The following is an 8,485-nucleotide window of genomic DNA, read 5'->3' on the forward strand; positions in this document are numbered from 1 at the left end:
GTTCACACGAGTTCATATGAGATGTAGCTGCATGACTGGCATATCAAGCACTACATAATAAGAAAGAGATGACTGGTTTAGCATCTCAAGCTGGCAAACATGGTAGTGAACTGTTGGTGTCACCACCTCCCATTACATCACAGAATTCTACTCATTGAGCAACCCTATGTCACAAATCACTATCAGTAATAACCTGGTAAGTGAGATTAGTTCCTGGAGTCTGGTGTAACTGGTGACTGAACATATGTTATCTTTCTCACCTCGAGAGCCAGGTAAGGATCTCATAAGGGTTCAGTTCTGCTACAGCTGGCAATGCTTTAGCAATATAAGATAGCATTCATAAGAAAGCAAGAATATACCTCTGAAACTAGCTGTTGCAAGTTCATATTGTCTTTCAGAATTTTGTACTGAGTGAGGAGGAAGATTATACCACCTTTCTCTAAGCTTTATATTGTCTTCTTATGCTTTAGATTATCTTCAAGACTTTGCCGAAAGCTGCACACCAACTCTTGCAGTTAGGAACAGCTGCTATTGTGGAATTCCTTGGATCCACACATTATTTGGTGAAGAATGATGGAGCCAGTTCTCCTTTTATATTTGCTTGGTGGTAGGAGAACTGAGACCAATCTGATGATATTCTGGCATGTGCTACTCTTTGTAAGGCCTGGCCAGGGATCTCAATTAGGTCGGGGTGCCTGGTTTTCCAGTAATAAAAGCATTTTATCAGGGATGTTATATTTTGAAATTATTCACGTAGCACAAAGAGGCCAACTCAACCCAAAAAGAACTAGAAAAGCACTTTTTGACAGCTAGTACTTGGGAATGACATTCAATATTTTCTTCCTTAGTACATCTCTCACCATTTATATGCCAAATATATATATTTTTTATTTCCCAATCACCCCTCTTAACTCCTTCCTTAACTTCCAGTTAAGTCATTGTTTCTTTCTTTTTCCTAACATACAAATAATAATCACAGAGATTATGTGCTGGCTATTAGCATGTGTCTGGCCAAAATTCAGCAATATGTATTAGATGATTCCTGTTTTGAAAAGGGTCCACATTTAACTTGTGCATAAGTTCAGTTAGGACCTTAAAGTCAGATATTCCTATACCACAGTGACCCAAGAACTTCTGTTTGTAGTTGTCAAAGCAACTTAAAAGCAGGATGGGGTTGTTCAGAAAACGAAATTGCAGCTACCACTTTCTTTGAAAAGTGACAGCCCAGAGCACTCACTGACCAATCAAAATCATTGTGAAAGCACCAAAACCTGTGTTATATTTGCATTGTCTTTCCATCCCACCACATCTTGAACTCTTTACTGAATAGTGGAACCCTAGGGTATCCTACTGGAGTGCTGGAAAAGTTAATTTATTTTTCCTCTAGCTGAGAGAGAATCAAATCTGAATCTTGTCTCCTGAATAAAGGACGAGTACCACTTCTTGTGGGAATATGGTAAAGAATCAAGCTTCATTCATTCTTTGAAAAGTAACGATGTAAACAGCTGTCTTAAAAGAATGGTTCAGAATGAAGTAAAAAGAATGATGTTAGTTACTATTCTTTGAGGAAAGCTTCTATCTATTGACTAGACAGTTTATAAAAAAAAAAAAAAAAATTAGATACCAATAATTAGTACGTTAATTACTTTGGATCTTGCTATAATTGTAGGTTCTGTGCATATGGAAGCTAGTTATTTTGCTCAGGGTTCTGCATTACAACTCAGATGATCAAAATTCAGTCTCTGTAAACTTTGAATCTGACCCCTTATGTTTGGTAACATCTTGTAAATTGTATAGGCTTAGCATTTCTAACACTGTCAAGTGAAGGCAGTATGTACTAATTGCAAGCCGGATGAATCTTTCTTTCTTGTTAACTTTATCAGGTTGCTAAAATTTGCCTGTAAAACAGGAACAACATCTCAATCCAGAATTACTTGCTTTAAAGTATTACAAATCCTCATAATTAATGTCCACATTTTAAAACATGTGCAATATCTATTATAACACTACACTCTGCAGACATTAAATTCTGCCATGTCTCTGATTATCACACTACTCCCACGTCCACGGTAGATTTACAGGAATGTCATTGGCATAACAAATATAAATGAAGTATAATTGAAGTTGAACAAAATTGTTCATGGCATTTGCCATGCTTAAGCAAATTTCTCATTCGTTCATTGATCTAATTCACATTCATTAATGCAATTACATATTTTCATGATCAACAAAACTCCAAGGTACTTCAGAGAAGCACATTAGTGATAATGAATAGAAACTGGTATCTTCTATCATTCAAAAAAATAGAACACAAAGTTGCACGAAGTGAGAAAAGTTGTCCCTCTTTTTATTCCCCTCATCCAGGTAATTTACAAAATCCTAGATTTGTATATATATATATTTAATACCAGTGAAGATGTAACTGCTTTACTAAGCAGATTATTGATTTTTTGGATGAGAAAATCTGACTAGAATAGGCAGGCCAAAATATCCATTGACCTTAATTATCATTCCTGCTCCCGAATTTAAGGAAGGCGTCATGAATTCATAACATTTAAATCCAGAAAGGATGATTAGATCTTCTACTTTCACTCCCCCTGTATCACAGATCTTTAAATATCTGCCATTTATCATTATAATTATCCCCAAAATGTTCTTCTAGAGCATAACTTGCAGAAGGGTATCCAGTTTTCACAAATCGACACCAAGACATAGAGAATCTATCATGTTTGTTCCAAAGTTTAATTGCTTATACTGTTAAACTTTAAACCTCTCGTTTAAATTTGGGTGGCTTCAGCTTCCACTAGACAGTATTTGTAATGTCTTCAGTGGTTTAGAGAAATAGTTGATATATTTTACTAGGAGCCCTTCTACCTGAATTACTTCTCCATTTTTCTCTTGTTAATTAAAGTACATTGAACTCTGTACTCCAACATTTTCCTTCAGGTCTCAAAATAATGTTTGTGATTCTTTTCTGCATTTTTCAGCTTTTCAATTTCTTAAAAAAAATGCTGAAAAAATGTCACTATGCAATACAACAATAAACAAATTGGCACTCTGTTCAAACAATGAACTTCAGTCTATTTGGTAGATCCACTTTTTACTGGACTATATTGATCAATTTCTTTGTATTGTTCTTTGGCTATTTATCTCCACATCAGCTGCTTGAATTGCTGCACATGGAATTTCTGCTCTGTGGATATTCTGTGTTTGAAAGGAAAGGGGGAATTGTATTTTATGTTTTGTGTCTATGTAAAGGATCAAAACTGATCAGCCATGTTTCAAGAATAACAAAAATACTTCAAAAACAGAGAAAGACCATAGTCATCACACACACTTGGAAAAAATCATGTGAACAACAGTGAACAAAAGTAAATTTGATATTGAATGAAGTTACTGGAAATAATGTATGTAAATCTCTGCATTAAATATATAGTTCTTTGGGGAAAGTGGTATTTCAAGATATGCTGCCTAACTTATTACATGGATAACTAAACTGTTTGAAATTCTATCTTTTCCACTGGGAAGAGGACAAAAGTTGCTGGGTACTCCTCAACCACATCGAGTACATCTTTTGTTTATAATAAGGAAGAGTATTGGGCAGAGTAAAGCAGCACTGACTCCTGGTAAAGTGAGGCATAGCTTGAGGATGCATTTTTGCTAGTTCCTACAGTAATTCTCCAGCCATTAGAAAGAAAAATGTTTCACTTGTGTGTCAAGACACTTGGCATTTGGTTGGATACTGTATTGTGGCTAGAGCTATGGTGTATTCCTTATGGAGCTTCAAGTTGAACCCTTGTTACGCAGTATGTCCTATTGACTAATTTTTCCATTCTGTGTCATCTAAGCTTGTATGACATAATGTTATATTCTCATTTCTCAATTAACAGGATGGAAAGATTATGAACAGAAAACTATATTTTGTTCTCTTGCAACCAAGAGACTTCTTGCTATACAGCACAACCTAAATATGTGGGAAATCCCAAATAAAGAACCATTTGTTTTCAGTACCAGCTGACTCTGTTTTCTTCAATGCTTAAACACCAAAAAATGTACAGCACAACTTTCAAATAAGATGTGATGACTGAATGGTCTGACAAACATAAGTAGAGAAGAGAGGAACTACATTAGAAGATAAGCTAAGTGTAAGAGACAAATTCAATACTAAATTGATGAGTAACAGGAAGTCCTTGCATTAGTAAGTCTACAGTAGCATTAAATGAATAAAAAGCATTTTCTTTCCTGACTCCCTTACTGATAATGTGAAAAGCATTGGATATAGAATATGGTAGAGTTAACATACATTCAGAAGTTGAACCTCCCAACTCTCCCATTCTTATTGTGCAGTCAGATTGCTCTTGATTGGTAAACTCTCAGATCAGTACAAAGTTAATGATACTTGGTACAGCAGGTGCAAAGAACAGCTACAGCAAGGTCATTGCCAGATCGGCAATGAATTTGGCAATTAGAAAAATCAATCATTTTCAATCTGTATCTGAAGAAATATCAGAAGCCTATGAAAATGTATGCTAGTTTTAAAATTCTGACCATGTACCTTGCCAGTTCAAAACAACTAACCCTAAAATACTGCAGAAGACAAACCAGCAAAAAGTGATAGATCTTATTTCCTGCCTTCTACCAGGTTGCCAGTCATCTTTTCTGATAGTCTAACTTAAAATCAGATCGTCACCAAGTAAAATGACAGTTCAAAAGAAAACATAATAGCTCTAAAATGACCCGAGTCATCCTTAAAGAGGCTCTGGCATGTAGGAGACCTGGATTCAGTCTCTGGTTGTGGTCTAGATCAAGCCCAGACACAAAAAAAATATAAAAAAAATAAAAAAATCCCCACAAACCTGTCTGTGTTTGCAGGCAAGTCAGGGTTGAGCTGCCTGAGTTCAGCTCCCTGACCAGTAGGGGATTTGAAAACTCAACTCTTCATAAAGAAAAAAATAAAGTTATCCCATGAAACAGTGTTGAAGGGGTGTTATCAAGTTCATATTTACATTAGCTCAGCAATATCACACTACTTGCTGCAAAATATGTTTGGTCTTCTGTGTCACTAACACCAGCTTGAGATGATAATTTTTTTAAAAAATCATATTTCTTATGCAATATTTATGATTTACATGTTGGATTTTGGTAAATGAAAACAGGCCAGTGAGTTTGTAATCTCTTTCACTGCCTGTTTATCATATTAATGAGAAGCTGCAGCATAGAAATAAACTCCTCTGGGAAGTCATTCCTTTAAAATAAGCATTTTATATCACAACCAAATTTCACAGGGTTATTGCTGTAGAATGTGATGCTACTGGTCTGATTTGGCTTTACAATGTTAGTGGTTAGGGTTCAAGCTGCCCTAGGAGGTGTGTTTATACAACCAGGGCAGGTATGTGAAGGTATATATCACCACTTATTTTAATCTACATAGCAAGAAACAGGCACCAAGGAGGCATCAGTATGCATCTGCCACCTGAGCAGTACCACCCAGGTTTGTACTGCCAAGATGAAGTTCATCTAACCTAATTTAGGCATCTAAAAGGTAATTATTTAAGTAACTGGTAAGCCAGTCATTAGTGAAAAAAAATAAACACTCTAAGACAATGATTAATCTTACTGGCTTTAAATATGTAATTTAGGTGAGATGAATTGCACCTGCAGCTAGTACAGCTATTTGCACACCTGCCAGGAATATTAGAGCTCAGAGGTTGCTGTACATGCTGCAGTGAACTTCCAGATTCCCCGTTAAAGCTAAAGAATGGCAAAGAGAATATATAAGAAAACAGCAGAATATATAAGAAATACCAGCAGAAGGCTGTAAAAATCCTAATTAAAAAGCTGAAGACTGGTAGCCATTTATTTATTTAGTATCTTTCAGAAATTGCAGTCTAGCTGCCTAACATACCCTTTGAAGTAATAAGTTTTAGAGAGTTCAAAACAAGAAACAAACCCCCAGCACAATTTGATTCCTGAAACAAATGTATTGAGTATGGACAAAAGCCTCTCTTCTCTTGTCACCAAAGATGGGAAACAGCCTGTGAATTGAAAGACAGGCTAGCAGAAAATCAAGGAGAAATAATAGAGAAAATGAGTGAAAGCACCATATAAGGTAAAGAACAAATGGGAAATTAAAGATGTCTCAAATTGCTTAAAACACTTGACTTCCACCCCCCAGTGTTCTCACTTTTTGAAAATATCTCATTGACATTTTTGATGGTATAGTTAGGACTGGGAGTCATGGTCAGAATGACAGGGTTTGTATTTCTACTCCCACACAAGGTTAGAGAGCACTGCTTCATTCTTCACCTCTAATGTGACCGACACTCAATGCTCTGATGTCCTGAAACATTTCAATGTCTAAATACAGCCAAGTCAGAGAACTTCTAAAGTCAGTCCCAGATAAGTATAAACTTTAAAACTTTTTAATTTTGAAGCATTATTTCAATAGCTAGCTTTTATTTTTATTTTTTTCTTATACATATGTAAGCATATATCTACACATATATATATACTGGTCATCTGAAAATCTGCACTGAATGGATTCTACCATTCTATGTACATTGTACATAATGGACAACACATTAAAAGAACTAAAGCATAAGTGATCTAGGAGCAGTTAGGGATTTGCAAGGATTTTTTTTTTTTTTTTTAATAATACAGGATATTTTTTTTCTTATTTTCTAGATATCTAGAAGACATCTAGAGTGAGTACTTTTGTCAGGTGCTATAGTTGAAAAACTACTTAGGAACCCTGAGTATATGATGGAATCTGCTGATGAGCAGTACATTTAATAAAATTTATTCCTTTCCTCACTAAATTTCTACCCTGTGCCTCACCAGATTTTTTCTCTTTTCATTTTGTGCAGCAAAAATAAGACACACGCAATGTAAGACTTTCTTCTAAGGGCAGAAGACAGATTTCTTCTTAATGATGTATATCATTAATTTAGCCCAGCCATGTCTTATTATTATTGTGAGACTGTTACCATGCAGCAACTGGTTTTAAAACAACCCATAATATGGTATTTTTGCACATGGTCTGTCATGCACAGGTAATTCCCTTTTTACTGATAAAGAAAGCTGAAGAGTTATGCCTCTCCTAAAGCACATACTGAGGTGCCACAGGTCTGTTACTGCAAGTCTTGGAAGGAAGTCACGTGTTCTATTAATCCATCTTTTGGGGGCAGGGGATGTGTGTGTGTGGAAAATATAATTAATTTGAGAAAGGCAACTGATCCTACTGCTTTTGTAAACAGGAAAGACAGAAGACAAGTGATCAAGAAATAGACAACTACGTTTTAAAAGTAGGGTTCGGTTATTGATTATGTCATATCTGATGAATTTGAAAATATTGTAAATAAAGTTTATATTGATAAGAATGGTTACTTCAATTAGTGTTTTACTTTTCTGACCCAATGCATTATAGCACTAGTTTGTCATATAAAATTGCCACTGCAGGCCCATAATTGTATTCAAGTATGCATCTTGAAAGACATCAAAATTACCTCAACTACCAGTGTTTTCAGTCTCAGTCCACAAGGAATCATATTCTCCTATCATGTCTTAACACCACTATTTGTGTTCAGAGGGAAAACACAAATGAACAAAACTCACAAAACAAGCAGGTATTGTTTGTTTGCCAGGCCACATTTCTATGAAAATTCTATTGCTTCCGTAGCTGACATGTCTGATCTTTATATATAATCTGAACTAACAAGAGATCTAAACTGAAAGTTTTGTCTGATCCCAGCGAAGGCTGGCCCCTATCAGTGTTCTCAATGCACCTACCTTCCAACCAGAACATGTGTGGGTCAGCAAACAAACTGGAGGCCTTCCTGTGGGGAAGACTGATGTTTTATCTGGCAAGGTGTGTTAGGCCTAAAGCTAGGCTGAGCAAAAATTACAGCCATACATATTCAGGGACAAAAGCTCAGTTTGGAGACAGTACAGCTAACCTAGCACAGCTTGCAGTTACTTCAGCTCCCTGACTACTACCAGCTACAGTTGTAGGAAGGCAGGCTTCTGCACCATTTTCGCATAACACACACTGGAAACAAAGATGCAAAAATAGGTGACTTCAGTACCTGACATGACTTACTTACCTCGTGTCTAACAAACAAACAAAAAAAGGTTTTCACTTGCATAGATTTACCTGTGGGCAAAAATAATGCTGCCAGTTGCTTTATGAAGATGCAGCTGCTACAGCCACCTCAGAGGCCTGTGGGGAAGCACCTTCCTCCTCTGCTGCTCATCCTAGACGCTTAAGCAAAGACCACTAACTCAGACTCACTAGGGAAAAGAATAATAAAAAAGCCAGTCTTAATAGAAACTATGTCCACAGAGGGGAAGGAGAGGGTAGTGTCACTGGTGAGACATCTGGAGTCTAAATAGCGGCTCAGCAGTTTCTACCTCTTCCTGAAGCACGGCGTAAAGCCAGACTGCCCCACACAGAGCTACCTGGCGGGGAGCGCTCAGGAAAGCAGCT

General features: G+C 36.5%; 1 protein-coding gene across 1 annotated transcript in view; it reads right to left on the reverse strand.

Moving 5' to 3' along the window:
* The window catches only part of WDR64 (WD repeat domain 64), a 73,097-nt gene that overhangs the window by 64,319 nt on the left and 293 nt on the right, over window positions 1-8,485 (reverse strand). The gene's annotated exons all lie outside the window — the stretch shown is intronic.

Source organism: Oxyura jamaicensis, chromosome 3 (genome assembly GCF_011077185.1).
Source record: "Oxyura jamaicensis isolate SHBP4307 breed ruddy duck chromosome 3, BPBGC_Ojam_1.0, whole genome shotgun sequence".
NCBI lineage: Eukaryota > Metazoa > Chordata > Aves > Anseriformes > Anatidae > Oxyura > Oxyura jamaicensis.